This window comes from Piliocolobus tephrosceles, unplaced genomic scaffold, assembly GCF_002776525.5.
Source record: "Piliocolobus tephrosceles isolate RC106 unplaced genomic scaffold, ASM277652v3 unscaffolded_77, whole genome shotgun sequence".
NCBI lineage: Eukaryota > Metazoa > Chordata > Mammalia > Primates > Cercopithecidae > Piliocolobus > Piliocolobus tephrosceles.
The window spans coordinates 308,569-325,254 of record NW_022335051.1 but is presented as its reverse complement, the minus strand read 5'-3'; the positions used below and the strand labels follow the sequence as shown (position 1 = coordinate 325,254).

The 16,686-nt window shown below is 42.6% G+C and overlaps 1 protein-coding gene, 2 long non-coding RNA genes and 2 other non-coding genes across 6 annotated transcripts in view; 4 read left to right on the top strand and 1 right to left on the bottom strand.

The window, feature by feature from the left end:
* Window positions 1-802: 802 nt before the first annotated feature.
* On the top strand, window positions 803-10,146 carry LOC113219669. 2 transcript variants are annotated; one of them, XR_004228831.1, is made up of 8 exons: window positions 803-1,798; window positions 2,400-2,504; window positions 3,914-4,042; window positions 4,141-5,170; window positions 5,732-5,918; window positions 7,559-7,661; window positions 8,862-8,936; window positions 9,200-10,146. It is a non-coding gene; the product is annotated as an uncharacterized LOC113219669 (long non-coding RNA). The 2 variants fall into 2 exon arrangements; XR_004228832.1 differs by lacking the exons at window positions 803-1,798; window positions 2,400-2,504 and adding an exon at window positions 2,740-3,646.
* On the top strand, window positions 1,466-1,599 carry LOC113219672. The gene has a single exon (XR_003306631.1). It is a non-coding gene; the product is annotated as a small nucleolar RNA SNORA22 (small nucleolar RNA).
* LOC113219676 lies at window positions 5,972-6,106 on the top strand. Its single transcript, XR_003306635.1, has one exon. It is a non-coding gene; the product is annotated as a small nucleolar RNA SNORA15 (small nucleolar RNA).
* On the bottom strand, window positions 7,491-16,185 carry LOC113219668. Its single transcript, XR_004228833.1, has 2 exons — window positions 15,845-16,185; window positions 7,491-9,406 (listed from the first exon to the last, which is right to left on the bottom strand). It is a non-coding gene; the product is annotated as an uncharacterized LOC113219668 (long non-coding RNA).
* Window positions 16,172-16,686, top strand: part of LOC111534503 — a 70,562-nt gene continuing 70,047 nt past the window's right edge. Inside the window, 1 exon segment of the mRNA XM_026446736.2 lies at window positions 16,172-16,583. The gene's annotated coding sequence lies outside the window, so the exon portion shown is untranslated.

The window sequence follows — 16,686 nt, the reverse complement described above, 5'->3', positions numbered from 1 at the left end:
ATTACAGGCATGAGCTACCGCACCTGACCTTTCCTTTTAAATTATTTGATCATTGCAGAGTAACAGTGGAGGCTGCTGAGCTTTCATTTTAGGAGATACCTGGCTTATTCTCACTAGAGCCCTATACTTGCCGTAAAGAGGCAAGGATGTAAAATTATGTGTTAGCTATGTCATCTGAGTAAGCTTTTACTGAGCCTCAAGCTTCCTCATCTGTAAAGTAGAGATAACCTGGGAAATAAATTACACATGAAAATGTTTTGATCATTATAATTGCATGTGCATGATAGCTAATTGTGACTTTTTAATCCTAGTAATTTGTAGCCAAACTCTTGGGTAGATTTTTCAAGTAGATAGCACTTAAAGAGGCCCTTCATGCATTTTATTTGTGGTATATTTAGACTGCTTCATATTGTTTTAAGTGATTCATTCTTTTTCTACTTTCAGCAAATTCAACACCCAACAGCTTCCTTAATAGCAAAGGTAGCAACAGCCCAGGATTATATAACTGGGGATGGTACGACTTCCAACGTCCTAATCATTGGAGAGCTACTGAAACAGGCGGATCTCTACATTTCTGAAGTATGCACAACTGTTTTTTGTTTTGTTTTGTTTTTTGAGATGGAGTTTCACTCTTGTTGCCCAGGCTGGAGTGCAATGGTGTGATCTCGGCTCACCGCAACCACCGCCTCCTGGGTTCAAGCAATTCCCAGCCTCAGCCTCCCGAGTAGCTGGGATTACAGACATGCGCCACCACGCCCAGCTAATTTTGTATTTTTGGTAGAGATGGGGTTTCTCCACGTTGGTCAGGCTGGTCTCAAAACTCCTGACCTCAGGTGATCCACCCATCTTGGCCTCCCAAAGTGCTGGGATTATAGGCGTGAGCCACCGCACCCGGCGCACAACTCGTTTCTGTAATGTTTCATTGTATATAGGATGTGTCAAATACTTATTTATACAAATTGATGTGTTGTTAATACTAGCTGAGGCCATAGAGTAGAATTAGGGGGCTTAAATCTGGATCTTCATCCTGGTCTAAAATAAATTAATTGTGACCTTGGACAGGTTATGGAACCTTCTTTGACCTGAGAATAATTTTATAATCAAGTTGAATTGCCTATGTGATTTGTATCTGTCTTTAGTGTAGATTAATAATTGAGATTTTAAAACGGGATGTTTAGGACTAGGCATATTTATTTGTTAGGAAAAAGCCAACCAAAAGCTTACATTTGGATAAATTCCACTTTTTTAGCCCTGACTAGTTCCAAGGTTTAAAACAAACCTCAAGGACTATGAATCTATTGTCAGAATATCCTGGCAGAAGAGAGCAGACAGTCTTTATTCAGTCTTTATTTTTATTAGTAAATTACGTGAATTAGTTTGAGCTTACCTATAGAAAAAATAGAATAACGCTACCATCTGCGAGTTGTTGGGACACAGTGTCGGTTTTGGCATGATTCGGGGTGGTTTGCACAGTGAACACCCAAGTGTGCTTTATAGTTCCCTTGGCTTTGACCCTGTGCTAGAGCATTGCCTGTTCTTCTCCTCTGCATTGAAAGGAATGTTTATCCTTTTAAATGTATTCAGAAAGCCAGCACATTATGTTACTGCGTGTTCAAAGGTATGATGATCCAGAATATCCCTCCAAGAATTATCTGAACTTTATCATGAACTGTAGTTGCACCTAATTGAAGATGGGAGTGTTATTGTGTGTTTATTGTAGGACCTTCATCCCAGGATAATCACTGAAGGATTTGAAGCTGTGAAGGAAAAGGCCCTTCAGTTTTTGGAAGAAGTCAAAGTAAGCAGAGAGATGGACAAGGAAACACTTAAAGATGTGGCCAGAGCATCTCTTCGTACTAAAGTTCACGTTGAATTTGCAGATGTCTTAACAGAGATATATATTAAATTTTGTGTGTGTGTGTGTTATGGTACACCTATACAGAAAATCTCTGATAGTAGAAACATAAATATAATTACCAATTTCAATTACAAGGTGCTATGTAGGTTCATTTTTGTGAGTGATACCTAATCTGTGTCTCTAAAAAGTAAAATGAGGAAATTCAAATAATAGTATACCTAACCAGGTTATAAAATTGGAGCTTTCATTAAAAGGTTTATAAAGTGGAGATTTTGTTGTTAGAAAGCTTCCAGTTACCAGTATTTTTAATGAAACACCAGGAGGAATGTTAATATTAAGGAATGTTAATGTTTGTGAATTACAGATTGATTTCAGAAAGGTAACAGCTATTTATATATAATGTATTCTATCTGCTTATAGAAGAAGACAAATCAGTGTAGAGATTGTAAAATGAAGAAACTGTCTACTTTAGCCTTCTGAAAAGCAACATATTTCTGCTGCCGCAAATTGAATTTACTTAATGGTTATCCTTCTATTGCAGGCTGTAGTGGGCTCCATTTTGGCCATTAAAAGAAAAGATGAACTATTGATCTTTTTATGGTTTTGTGATCATGGAGATGAAACATAAATCTGAAACTGATACAAGGTAGGTGGTAGAAGACTGAAATACTAATGGTCAGGTGTGGTGGCTAATGCCTGTATGTAATCCCAGCACTTTGGGAAGCCGAGGTGGGTGGATCACGTGAGGTCAGGAGTTCGAGACCAGCCTGGCCACCATGGGGAAACCCCGTCTCTACTAAAATTACAAAAATTAGCCAGGCATGGTGGCAGACACATGTAATCCCAGCTACTTGGGAGGCTGAGGCAGGAGAATTGCTTGAACCTGGGAGGTGGTGGTTGCAGTGAGCCAGGACCATACTATTGCCCTCCAGCCTGGGTGACGAGCAAAACTCTGTCTCAAAAAAAATAATAATAAAATGTGTTTTGAAATTTAGGGTGCTTTGTACAATATATACTGTTGGCAAAATTTTTAATATATTTGGATATAAAATATTGTATATTTACCTGCAGATATAAGTTGGATAAATTGCTTGGTGAATATTGTTTTTACTTTTAGTAATATTTTCTCCTGAAATACAGTGAATGTTATGTTGTATTTATGGTTAGAATTGTTCTGAAAAGTGAACATCAGTCATTTGGCATTTATTGAATTGCTAGGTACAAAGCATAATGAGAAGCAGCAGAGGAATTAAAAAAATTTTTTTTCAAACACTTAGTTAGAAAACATGTTTGTGTTCGTTTTTCCCTTCTTTTAGTGGAGAATGGAGTCTCCCTATGCTGCCTAGGCTGGTTTTGAATTCCTGGGATTAAGGTGTCCTCTCACCTCTGCCTCCCCAAGTGCTGGCATTATAGGCGCTTGGCAGAAAATATATTTTTAAAGGATGTCATCACAGTTTGACAGCCTACCAGGGAGACTATCTCTGCAGACTTTTCTGTACAGCATAGGATCTTCAAGTAATTCAAGAAACAAAGCTGACTATATGAAAATTATCAATACCTTCTCAGTTCAGTGTTTAACACACATCCATCTGGAGATCAATAACCATAATTTTTTGTGTGTTTGAACAGCTTAATCAGAGGGCTTGTTTTGGATCACGGAGCATAGCATCCTGATAGAAAAAAAGGGTGGAGGATGCATACATCCTCACTTGTAACATGTCATTAGAATATGAAAAAACTTAAGTTTATAGCCCCTTAACAGTGAAATGGAGGAGCTTCGTACTTTAGGTGAGTTACTTTTTTGTGAAACTTCGTTTCCCACTGTAAGGACAATAATCCTCAAATTGGTTTGGGAGAGTTATAGGAAACAGCCTCTGAAGATGTGCAAGGGGCAGGATTGGAGCTCAGTGAACTGTTTGTTAAATCTTAGGACTAATACAGTTTCAGAAGCTATTTTCTTCTCAAAAAATAAATGTTTCCCTACTTTCTGTAACTTTTTTTTCTTCTTAATAGAGAAGTGAATTCTGGCTTTTTTTTTTTTTTTTTTTTAACAAGAGTGCAGAAAAGGGAGAAAAACTCATAAAAGCTGAAAGAAAATTCATTGAAGATAGAGTTAAAACAAATAATAGAACTGAAAAGCAAAGTCTGTGGTGATTCAGTAAAGGATTTGTTATTAATCAAAAGGTGAGAATGAAAATTCATTGTATAAACGAAATAGTATGTATCATCCTTTTTACTTTTAAGGTAGAAGATGTTGAAACTAATTTTTATTTTTGTTATAGGGAATTGACCCCTTTTCCTCAGATGCTCTTTCAAAAGAAGGCGTAGTCGCTCTGCGCAGAGCTAAAAGGAGAAATATGGAGAGGTATGAGTAGCAGATTTATCCAAGTAATTTGACTTTTACTTATTTTGCAAATAAATTGGGATTATTTCTTTTTCCTTATACTTTATTTTTGGGTTTTTCAACTGTATAATTAATGGGCATTAACTATATTCACATTATTTTGCACCCATCAGCACTGTACATCTCTAGAATTTATCATCACAAACTGAAACTGTATACCCATTAAATAGTTCCTCCCCATTTCTCCCTCCCTCTTGCGCCTTGTAAACATTATTTTACTTTTTGTCTCTGAATTCAGTATACCTCCTCCCAAAGAGCTCACCACAATAAAGGTTTTTTTAAAAAATTATTATTTTTTGAGACAGTCTTGCTCTGTTGTGCAGTGGTATGATCTTGGTTCACTGCAACTTCCGCTTCCTGAGTTCTAGGAGTCTCATGCCTCAGCCTCCCAAGTAGCTGGTATTACGGGTGTCTGCCCCCATGCCCGCTGAATTGTTTTGTTTTGCTTTTTTAGTAGAGATGGGGTTTTGCCATGTTGGCTACGCTGGTCTCAAACTCCTGGCCTCAAGTGATCCACCTACCTCAACCTCCCAAAGTGCCGGGATTACTGGTGTGAGCCACCATGCCTGGCCAACAAAGAGTTCTTGTCTACTTTTAGATTTCATTTGCTGACTTGGGGAGAGTGGTTTAAATGGAGGGTTAAAAGACTAGTTTTCAGCTGGTTGATGGCAAATTAAAAGGCTTAGGTTTTACATTTTAAAATGTAATTTTGTGTGTAATTCTGAAAAATTCCTTCCTAAAAATTACTTGTCTTCTCTTTGAACTTCAGTGGTAACATTGCTTATCCATCTCCCTTAAAATGCTATTTCAGGCTGACTCTTGCTTGGGGTGGGGTGGCCCTGAATTCTTTTGATGACCTCAGTCCTGACTGCTTGGGACATGTAGGACTTGTATATGGGTATACATTGGTAAGTGTATTTTCTTCTTGAAGGCAATAGAACTTTTTTAGCTCATGAATTATTTTTATTTTGTTTGTTTGAGATAGGGTCTCACTCCTGCCGGGCTGGAGTGCAGTGGTGTGATCACAGCTCACTGCAGCCTCATCTTCCTCATCTTCTGGGCTCAAGTGTTCCTCCTGCTTCAGGCCCCTGAGCAAATGGGACCACAGACATGTGCTACCATGCATGGCTAATTTTTTTTTGTAATTTTTGTAGAAAACAGGGTCGTATTGTGTTGCCCAGGCAGGTCTTAAACTCCTGGGCTCAGGCCGTCCTTCACCCTCAGCCTCCCAACGTGCTGAGATTACAGACATGAGCCACTGTGCCTGGTTCAGGAAGTCTTTAGCAGAAAAATTAATTGAAATTCAGGATTAGATTTTTGTTTATATACATTTTGAAGGTTTAGGTGTAGTAATGGGAAGCCATTGATGGGAGAAATCACATTTATATGTGATTTTTCAAAAAGAGATAATTTGGTTTAATGTGATCAAGTTTGTTCCTTACTAATATGCTGCTTGTCATTCTCTGTAGGTTCCTCTTCTCTCTTCACTCTTTGCACAATCATGTTGCTTCTACATATAGGAGTTCACCTTTATTGAGAAGTGTTAACAACCCTCATTCTGTCACATTATTGATCAAAGGACCAAATAAGCCCACACTTAGATCAAAGATGCAGTAAGGGATGGCTTGAGGGCTGTCAAAATTGCTATTGATGATGGTAAGGTCCTCACCATATTTCAATTCTATTATATTGTTTTGCTGGTCTGAAAAGCATGGCTGAATACTGTGTTCTTTTATCAGTAGTTTACACAGCCAGACACCATGCAAAAGCAGTCTTCCCTTTAGAATGACTGATGGTATGCTAAGGTTTTTCATAGCGTATCATTATTAAAGGTGAATACAAATAAATGAACTAATACTGATCTGTTGAAAGAGCTGCCAGTGGCTAGTGAAGCCATTCTGGTTGAGCCATTCTCCTATTTGATATGTTAGTCGCTTGTATTGTGGCTTTCAAATGCAGCACTTAAATTGATGTGGTCATAGTGAATTTGTAAGAAAGTAATGGCTTTCATATGTATATTTTGTTATTCATAAAATTAGTTCTACAGTTTTCTTAGTATTTTTTTTTCCCCATCCAACAGGCTGTGTGATTAAATATAAGCTCAGTGTTAAGGGCAGGGCACAGCTTGGAGTCCAAGCATTTGCTGATGCGTTGCTCGTTATTCCCAAGGTGTACATGCCTTAAACAGTCAATCTTCCAGAAGATTCAGCTCATCAAACCTTTTTGATAATGTAGGCTTTATTGATAATGTGGATTTTGGATAAGCAAGTTTGATCAGTTTTCTTCCTGACTCTAGAACAGGTATCCCTCATCATCCAGATGTATTTGGTTTCTCTGGGAGGCCTGAATAGCTGACATTTCAGATGGCAAGAGAGAACCTGTAGTTTAATATTTGCAGTATTAGGGGTTATACTTGAGTACAAACTTGCTTTTTGTTTTGGTTTTAGTTAAACTGATATCATTGTTTTCTATTATATACTAATTTTGAAGTATAGTTTATGACTGGTGTATTGCTGCTTGCTTTGGGGTAGATGAGAGAGTTGATCAGTAACTTGTGTCTGGTTATTCTCTGAAGGGAACATAAATGTTCTGTCTTCATGCAATAGATTTTTTGTGTTTCTTTTGTTGTTGTTTCTTGAGAACTTTGTGAGTTTTGCTTTTGTTGTCCAGGCTGGAGCGTAGTGGTGTGATCTCGGCCCACTGCAACCTCAGCCTCCCTAGTAGCTGTAGTAGCTATAATTACAGACACCTGCCACCACACCCGGCTTGGGTTTTTTTGTATTTTTAGTAGAGATGAGGTTTCACCATGTTGGCTAGAATGGTCTCAAACTCCTGACCTCAGGTGATCCACCTGCCTTGGCCTCCCAAAGTGCTGGGATTACAGGCATGAGCCACTGCATCCAGCTGAGATTTCTTTTGCACTTTTTTTTTTTTTTTTTTTTGAAACAAGAGTCTCACTCTGTCGCCCAGGCTGGAGTGCAGTGGTGTGATCTCGGCTCATGGCAACCTCTACCTCCCGGGTTCAAGCGATTCTCCTGCCTCAGCCTCCTGACTAGCTGGGACTACAGGTACGTGCCACAATGCCCAGCTGATTTTTGTATTTTTAGTAGAGACGGGGTTTCACCATGTTGGCCAGCATAGTCTCAATCTCTTGACCTTACGATCCACCCGCCTGGGCCTCCCAAAGTGCTGGGATTACGGGCGTGAGCCACCGTGCCCAGCCATGTCTTTTTTTTTTTTTTTAACTATCAATTCTTACTTCCTGTTTTCTCAAGAATTAAATTTGTTTACTTTAGGTTCTTGCTCAGAATTCTGGTTCTGACCTTCAGGAAACATTAGTTAAAATTTAAGAAGAACATTCAGAATCAGTTCAGCTCGTGGGTGTGAACCTGAACACAGGTAAGAGAATGCAACTTTTTGTAGAGGGAAAACTAGATGTAATACATGAGAGTCGAAGCCGGGAAAGATTAAAAATGGGGACCAGAAAAAAATCTTTTGCTTTTCAATTTGATACTAGTACTATTAGGGAACTCTAGGTTCTAAAAATGGGATAAAATGGGATATTAATAAAAAATGGAATGATTAGATATAATAAGGGAGTAGACTGAGTAGTTTTGGGATAATTTGGTTGGAGATGTTGAGTGGTGGTAGATGGTTCAGATTACTGTTGAAGGATTTTCATATTGCATTTGCCTTACTCAGTGGGTTTTTTTTGTTTGTCTGTTTTTTGTTTTTCTCTTTTTGAGACGGAGTCTTGCTGTGTCCCCCAGGCTGGAGTGCAGTGGCGCGATCTCGGCTCACTTGCAAGTGCCGCCTTCCGGGTTCATGCCATTCTCCTGCCTCAGCCTCCCAAGTAGCTGGGACTACAGGCGCCTGCCACCACACCGGCTAATTTTTTGTATTTTTAGTTGAGATGGGGTTTCACTGTGTTAGCCAGGATGGTCTCGATCTCCTGACCTCATGATCTGCCCGCCTCGGCTTCCCAAAGTGCTGGGATTACAGGTGTGAGCCACCGCACCCGGCCACCTTACTCAGTTTTTAATCAAGTACTATGATAAGAAAATAGATTGGGTGATTATATTCATGAGTGAAAAACAGCTAAAGATAGCAAATAGTGCCAGAAGAGGGGATCTAGAAATCTAATGAAATGGTGACAGCCCTGATCTTAGTCCCCTGTAACAAAACAACACAAATTAAGTACAAAGTAGAAGACAGATAACAGGTACGTCCATGCAGTATGTGCAAGACCTATTGTTGTCAACATTATTATTTAATAAAAAAGGTTTCTGGAATGAGGGAAATGATCAGTCCATTTTAGCCAGATTATAGTCGCAGTACTATACTTTACTATGGGTAAACAGAAATGTATCCAGAAGAGAGGGATGTTCAGGTCTTCTAAGTAGAAGTCAGACACTCCTCAAATATTGTGGACAGGGTTCATGGTTCAGAGTAGAAAACTGGGCTAACAGAGAAGCTTTGAATTCTCATAGTTAATACTGGCGGAATTGAGTCATCAGTGATAAGCAAAGCCACACACAATCACACAATATCGTTGGTTCTTATTGACTGAACTTATTTTAAGGTTTGGTTGCCTTCTAGGTGAGCCAGTGGTAGCAGCAGAAGTAGGCATTACGGGATAACAATTGTGTAAAGAAACAGCTTCATCCACTCCTGGTAAGTTTGGGAAACTGAAAACTGTAAACTGTTAGAGAATCATCATACTCTTTTCATTTGGTGTGTCCTGTTTAGTTGCTTCTTTTCCCCCATGAACAATGTAATCAGCTGAAAGTACGGAAACCAAACTAACCCTCTGATGTGTAGAGGGGAAGGGGGAAATTTAATTGGATGTAATGTGTGCAGCTTAGTTGGAAGTGGGAAGTTAAGTCGAATCAGGGCTTTTAATCATCTGAGCCATCTAATTTTTGTCCCCCTTTCAGCGCTGTGATTGCCACCAACATTATCTTGGTTGATGAGATCATGTGAGCTGGAATGCCTTCCCTGAAAGGTTGAATTGAAGCTTCCTCTCTGAGTCTTGAAGATTCTGCAAAGTGATCCTGAGGAATACAGCTGTGGAGTTTTTGTCCATGCTTCAAATGAGTTTCAAAGGAATTTTCCCATATGAGAAAAGAAGAGAACACTGGCATCTGTTGAAATTCGGAAGTTCTGAGATTATAATTACAGTATTTTAAAAAATTACACTGAAGTGTACATACATAAAGCAGGTCTTTCACCCAGTGAACAGGATGTTTTGCTTTAGCAGCAGTGACATAAAATTCCACGTTAGATAAGCATATATTACCTACATTAAATATTTCTTGAAAAGCAGATTTTAATAGTTTAATTTTATGTGGACATATGTTAAATTATTCAACAGTACCCTATTAAGCATTTGGTTTTAAAATTTTTATGCTAATACAAAGCTTAAGTAATTTAAAATTTTGAGAGCATCCCTGTTAGTGTTAATTTCTGAGTAAATTCATTGGATCAGTTGGACTTTTCATGCTTTTGAAATAGCCTTGCTAAAATGCTCCCCCCATAAAGTTAAGTTTTAGGAAATGGGAAGAGGAGTAAACTAGAGGCAAGGGAGTTGAGAGAGCTTGAAGGTGTGGTGACTAAAGGCTACAGTTACGGGGCTAAATTTGAGATTTGTAGGCTAACTGTATTTTCAAGTTTCTGAACTTTTGCTTATGCAAGATATTCATCCCAAAGCCTCTAGCGTCATATTTTTCTCACCCAAATAACTGCGTTTCCACAATATTATTTATATAGTTGTTAGTCTATCTCTGCAGTCCTTGAAGGTGATGTTGATGTTACTAGGCTGTGTGTTTTGGGGGCTCAGCAGTGGCCTGAAGTGAGTGTGCAATAAATGTTAAGTTGAAACTTCCTTTGTGGTCTTGCAATGGTATGATGCACAAATGCAATTTTAAAGGTAGTGTAAACTGTCCAAAGGTTTAAAAAGTAGTGAAGGGGCCTCTAGGGACCCTCAACGTGCTTTTCCTTAATTCCATGGGTGGCCCTGCAGGTGGTGTGGCCAGTCCTACCCCTCACCTCTGTCAGTTTCCCCCTGCTGAATTGTTGGGTGAAGGGCGGGTGGTGGAGTAGCATGCGCATGTGTGCAGGGGGCGACTGCCACCCTGGTGCCTGAGGGCGGATGAGCAGCAGGGCCATGGGTGTGCACAGCATGGTGCGCTAGTCCTGATGCCAGCATGGGTTGTTCATCACCGCTGCTGTCCTTGCTGTCGCTCCTGGTTGGTGCATGGCTCAAGCTAGGTCATTGAACCGCTGGTCACCCGGGGGCGCTGGGAAAGGGGATGGGGCCCTCTGCCCTGGTGGGATTGAGCCTGAGGCCCCTCTGCCCGCTTCCGGGATGCACCTGCAGCGGCCAGCTGGGGAGGTCGCTTTCAATGTGCATGGTGCCTCACCGCCTTGTGCTTTCAACTTGCTCTGGAATCTTTCAAACCTATAAAAAGGAATGAGAGGCCAGGCACGGTGGCTGTCGCCTATAATCCCAGCACTTCGGGAGGCCAAGGCGGGTGGATCACTTGAGGTCAGGAGTTGGAGACCAGCCTGGCCAACATGGTGAAACCCCATCTCCACAAAAATACAAAAAATTAGCCGGGCATGGTGGCACAGGCCTATAATTCCAGCTACTCAGGAGGCTGAGACAGGAGAATCGCTTGAAGCCAGGGGGTGGAGGTTGTAGTGAGCCAAGATTGTGCTACTGCACTCCAGCCTGGGAGACAGAGCGAGACTTCATCGCAAAAAAAAAAAAGGAAAGAGGAGAATGTAACAAGGAATGACCCCCGCTCCCATGTACTTGTTGGCCAGCTTAAAGAGCTGCCAGTTTGTGGCCAGTCCTGCTCCTGCAGAATCGTACTCTCCCCGTCTCCTAGAGCCATTTTGAAGTGGGTCCAAACGTATCCCGTTTTATTCTAAACCTTCAGCTAGACGAAAAAATAATTACCGTTTCTCACCTAAAAAACTAACAGTGCTGCTTAATAATATATCCAGTCTGTTCAAATTCATCTATCATCTCATAAAGGGTTTTTAACGTTTGCTGGCTGATTTAGGGACAAAATCTCATACATTGCAATTGTATGTTCTTAATTCCGATTCAATCTGATTATTTCCCTACTTACTCATTTATTTGTTTTTTTGGTGGGGCAGGGGGCAAGGTCTCACCATGTTGCCCAGGCTGGAGTGCAGTGGTACCATCATAGCTCACTGCGGCCTCAAGCAATCCCTGCAGCTTCAAGCAATCAAGCTTCCCAAAGTGCTGGGATTACAGGCCTGAGACACCACACCAGGATGATCCGTTTTTTTCCCCTTGAGATATATTTGTTGAAGAAACTGAAAATAGGCCGGGCGCTGTGGCTTAAGCCTGTAATCCCAGCATTCTGAGAGGCCGAGGCGGGCGGATTACGAGGTCAGGAGTTCAAGACCAGCCTGGCCAATATGGTGAAACCCCGTCTCTACTAAAAATACAAAAAATTAGCTGGGCGTGGTGGCATGCACCTGTAGTCTTAGCTACTAAGGAGGCTGAGACAGGAGAGTTGCTTCAACCTGGGAGGCAGAGGTTGCAGTGAGCCGAGATCTTGCCACTGCACTCCAGCTTGGGCAACAGAGCGAGACTCTGCCTCAAAGAAAAAAAAAAAAAAAGGATGAAATCAGTGTGAATGTGTCAGGATAAGACAGCCAAAGATAGGATCTTGAGGAACATCAAAAGACCAGGACTCTGCCTTGAAAGAAGTTACAGTGATCATTCTTGGAAAGACACTGTGAAGTGGTGCATCAAGCTGAGTTAGTGTGGCCTGTTGGAAACAACACAGTAAAGAGACCCGAATCTAGTCCTGTCTCCTGCTAACCAGCATTTTAAGTCATATTTCTTTTTTGGGTCTTGATTTCCTCCTGTGGAATAAGGGGGCTGAAGCAAAGACCCTTTTCTATTTTTTTATTTGAGACAGAGTCTTACTCTGTCCCCCAAGCTGGAGTGCAGCGGCACAATCTGGGCTCACTACAACCTCCCAGATTCAAGTGATTCTCCTGCCTCAGCCTCCCCAGTAGCTGAGATTACTGGTGTGCACCATCATGCCTAATTTTTTTTTTTTTTTTTTTTTTTTTTGAGACGGAGTCTTGCTCTTGTCACCCAGGCTGGAATGCAGTGGCATGATCTTGGCTCACTGCAACCTCCGCCCCCCGGATTCAAGCGATTCTTCTGCCTCAGCCTCCTGAGTACCTGGGATTACAGGCACCTGACACCAAGCCTGGCTAATTATTGTATTTTTAGTAGAGACAGGTTTTCGCCATGTTGGCCAAGCTGGTCTCTAACTCTTGCACTCAGGTGATCTGCCCGCCTCGGCCTCCCAAAGTGCTGGGATTCCAAGACGTGAACCACCATGCCTGGCTAGTCCTTTTTAATTCTATCATTTTTCTTAAGCATTCAAACAAGTCTAAAGATGCTCATTTAACTATTTGGTGATAATCACTGCACATTTATGGCAGGGGCCAGGGATATACTGTCAAAACTGTATGTATTATATACTTCCCTTCTGGAGCATATAATGGTGAGAATCACTAAGAACTGATAAGAGTTCAGTAAGTGGAGAGGAAGAGGCAGAGAAACAGCATGAGCAGAAGGATGGGTAGAAAGTGCTAAATGTATTTTAGGGTAGAGTGTCTAAATAAGCCTAGCTGGGGCAAGGGTTTGTGTAGAGGAAGAAAGGTAAGTGCAAATCTATCATGTGCTCAACATTTCACCCATGCTATTTTATTATTATCTTTTTACTTCTTATTTTTTGAGACAGGGTCTTACTCTGTCACCCAGGCTGGAGTGCAGTGACATGATCATAGCTCATTGCAACCTCGAACTCCTGGGCTCAAGCAATCCTCCTGCCTTAGCCTCTGCACCCTGTCTCTGAGCCATTGCACCTGGTTCCGTATTACTTTAATTGATACAGCTACTACCTAAGAGATAGTGAAATATTATCCCCATTTTTCATACTTTTTTTTTCTTTTATGAACAAGCTACAGTTGTCTATAGACATCCCCATTTTTCAGATAAAGAAATTGAATCTCAGTCGGGCGTGTTGGCTCACACCTGTAATCCCAGCACTTTGGGAGGCTGAGGTGGAAGGATCACTTGATCTCAGGAGTTTGAGACCAGCCTGGGTAACATAACAAAACCCCATCTCTACAAAAAATACAAAAATTAGCCAGGCATGGTGGTGCACACTTGTGGTCCCAGTGACTTAGGAGGCTGAGGTGGGAGGATTGCTTGAGCCCACGGGGGCAGAGGTTGCACTGAGCCAAGACTGCACCACTGCACTACAGCCTGGGTAACCGAGTGATATCCTGTCACAAAAAAAAAAAAAAAAAAAAAAGAAAAGAAATTGATTCTCAGATTAAGTAATTTGTCTAAGGTTTCCCATCAAATTAAGTGACAGAACAAGAATGTGAAGCCAAACAAAACACAAAAGGAATTTAAAGCCAGATTTTTAAGCCTCTACGTTTTTTGTTTTGTTATACCATCGTGAGTATTGTATACGATCCAAATATTATCACTTGTTTTATATATATGCATGTTACCAATAACTCTCTTTTTTCTCTGCAGGAAATGGACAGGCTACTAGCACGGTCCAACTGCCAGGTGGGAGATTCCCGATGGGAATAAATTCTCCAGACGGCAGAGATGGTGAAGGCCCTGTGCGGTAGGCAACAGTGAAATCCATATTTCTAGGAGGAATGAAGGCCTTCTCCAATCTCATTCTTTTTTCTTTTTTTTTTTTTGAGACCGAGTCTCACTCTGTCACCCAGGCGTTAGAGTACAGCGGTGTGATTATGCTCACTGCAACCTCCGCCTCCCGGGGTTCAAGTGACTCTCTTGCCTCAGCCTCCCAAGTAGCTGGGATTACAGGCGCCCACCACCACACCCAGCTGATTTTTGTATTTTTAGTAGAGACGGGGTTTCACCATATTGGCCGGGCTGGTCTTGAACTCCTGACCTTGTGATCCACTCGCCTCGGCCTCCCAAAGTATTGGGGTTACAGGTGTGAGCCACTGCACCTGGCCTAATTCTTAATATTTAAAGGGAAACTAACTTGTTCACCATCATGTGTCATCTTTGCAGTGTACTATGGGGTAAGTGTTATCTATGTTATTCAGATGAAGAATCTGAAATCCAAAGAGGTTTGACTGACTCAGTCAGTGGATGAGCTTGGCCTGGAACTGAAATCCCTGGGCTCCTGAGCCAGTCTGTGCATTGTCCATTACACTGTGCATAGCACTGAGAAATAGAACCAAATGCCAGTCACTCAGCAGAACCCTCTTCTACATGGGGAAATGGACTGGGAGAAGGGACATCATAGTAGAGAGTCCCTTAAATTCCCCTTATAGGCCAGGTGTGGTGGCTCACACCTGCAATGTGAGCACTTTAGGAAGCCAAGGCAGGAGGATTGCTTGAGCTCAGGAGTCTGAGACCAGCCTGGCAACATAGGGAGACCCTATCTCTGCTAAAATAAATAAGTATATAAATATACATATTGTTATATATGTACGTATATATATAACAATCCATCTTACCCTGACAATCTGCCTGCTGAAACTTACTAAACCATACTAAACTGTATGAATTTATTATTATTATTATTATTATTATTATTATTATTATTATTATTATTTTGAGACAGGGTCTGGCTCGTCACCCAGGCTGAAGTTCAGTGGTACGATCATCTCAGGTCACTGCAGCCTCTGCCTCCCGGGCTCAAACCATCCTCCCATCTCAGCCTCCTGAGTAGCTCAGACTACAGGTGCGCACTACAATGCCCAGCTTATTTTGTGCTTTTGGTAGAGACAGGGTTTTGCCCTGTTGCCCAGGCTGGTCTCGAACTCCTGGGCTCAAGCAATCCTTCTGCCTGGGCCTCCCAAAGTGCTGGGATTATAGGTATGACCCCCCCATGCCTGGCCTTGAAAGTCCAATTTATTTACTTATTTAGGTGTGACCCACCATGCCTGGCCTTGAAAATCTTATTTATTTATTTATTTACTTACTTATTTAGAGACGGAGTTTTGCTCTTGTTGCCCAGGCTGGAGTGCAAAGGCGCAATCTCGGCTCACTGCAACCTCCGCCTCCCGGGTTCAAGCAATTCTCTGCCTCAGCCTCCCGAGTAGCTGGGATTACAGGCGCCCGCCACCACGCCCAGCTAATTTTTGTATTTTTAGTAGAGGCGGGGTTTCACCACGCTGGCCAGGCTGGTCTTCAGCTCCTGACCTCGTGATCCACCCACCTCGGCCTCACAAAGTGCTAGGATTACAGGTGTGAGCCGCTGCGCCCGGTCAATCTCTTATATATATTTTTAAAAAGATGTTTTCTTTATTTCCTAGCCCCTTCTACCCACCTACAAAGTTCCGAAGGTTTTAATGCTATTGCAACGGCAGTCAGAGGTCAAGCTGGTGCAGCTTCCTGATGCGGGGCAGCCTCAAAGGGGGCCGACCCTCCCTGCCCAGCACCAGTGGCACCGGGCAGTGGGGGACGCTCCCGAGGTTCCCGGAACCTGGCTGGGGGAAGTGTTGGGGGGTGCACGTACCTAGGCTCAGCTGAGGCGAGTTCGCCGCCGGGGCTGCAGCTGGTGCTGGCTGGCACTTGCGGCGGCCACTGAGGAGCTTCTGGGCGACCTTGCGCTGGTACCCACCAGGCGCCAGCCAGTAGGTGCACAGCGCCTGCTCCAGTAGCGTCAAGTCTTTGCTGCGCGGACCCCGCAGGCCGGGAAGTCAGGCAGGTATAGTAGTCCAGGTGGAGGTAAAGCTTTTCCTGGTAGCTTATGGGTGGCGGCCGCTGGATTGAAGCCTGCGGACATGACCTACCAGCAGGCCGCCTGGAGTCACCCTCACACGCAAGCGCGCTCCTGGAAGACCCAGCACTCCCACCTCGAGTTCCGATTGGCTCCGCGTGAGGGGCGGGCCTTTGCGGCATCTTAGGGGGGCGCCTTCTGCCACGTCACTGGCGGTACAGTTCCTGGAGCTGGGCAGTCTTCTCAGAGTGGAACCTGGTAATGGCGACCTCTCGGCTAGTTCTTGTGTGTTGCGGGCTGGAAAGGGGTAGCTGATAAACTCCCACCCAGCACAGTATTTATGTCGGTCAAAAATAGAAAAGAATGTCCGGGCGCGGCCGGGGTGGGAGGATCCCTTCAGGCCGAGAGCAGCCTAGCAATATGGCGCAACCCCATCTCTGTAGTCCAACCTCAGCCTCCCACCTACTTGAACACCAACGTTCAAAGCTCCAGTGAGCTATGATCCCACCACAGCACTCCTGCCTGCGAGACTGAGGTAAACCCTGTATTAAAAAAAAAAAAAAAAGAAAAAACTATCCAAGTGTACAACCGGGAGGGACTGCTTAAAGAAAACATGAGGCTGCCTTTGCCCTGTTATT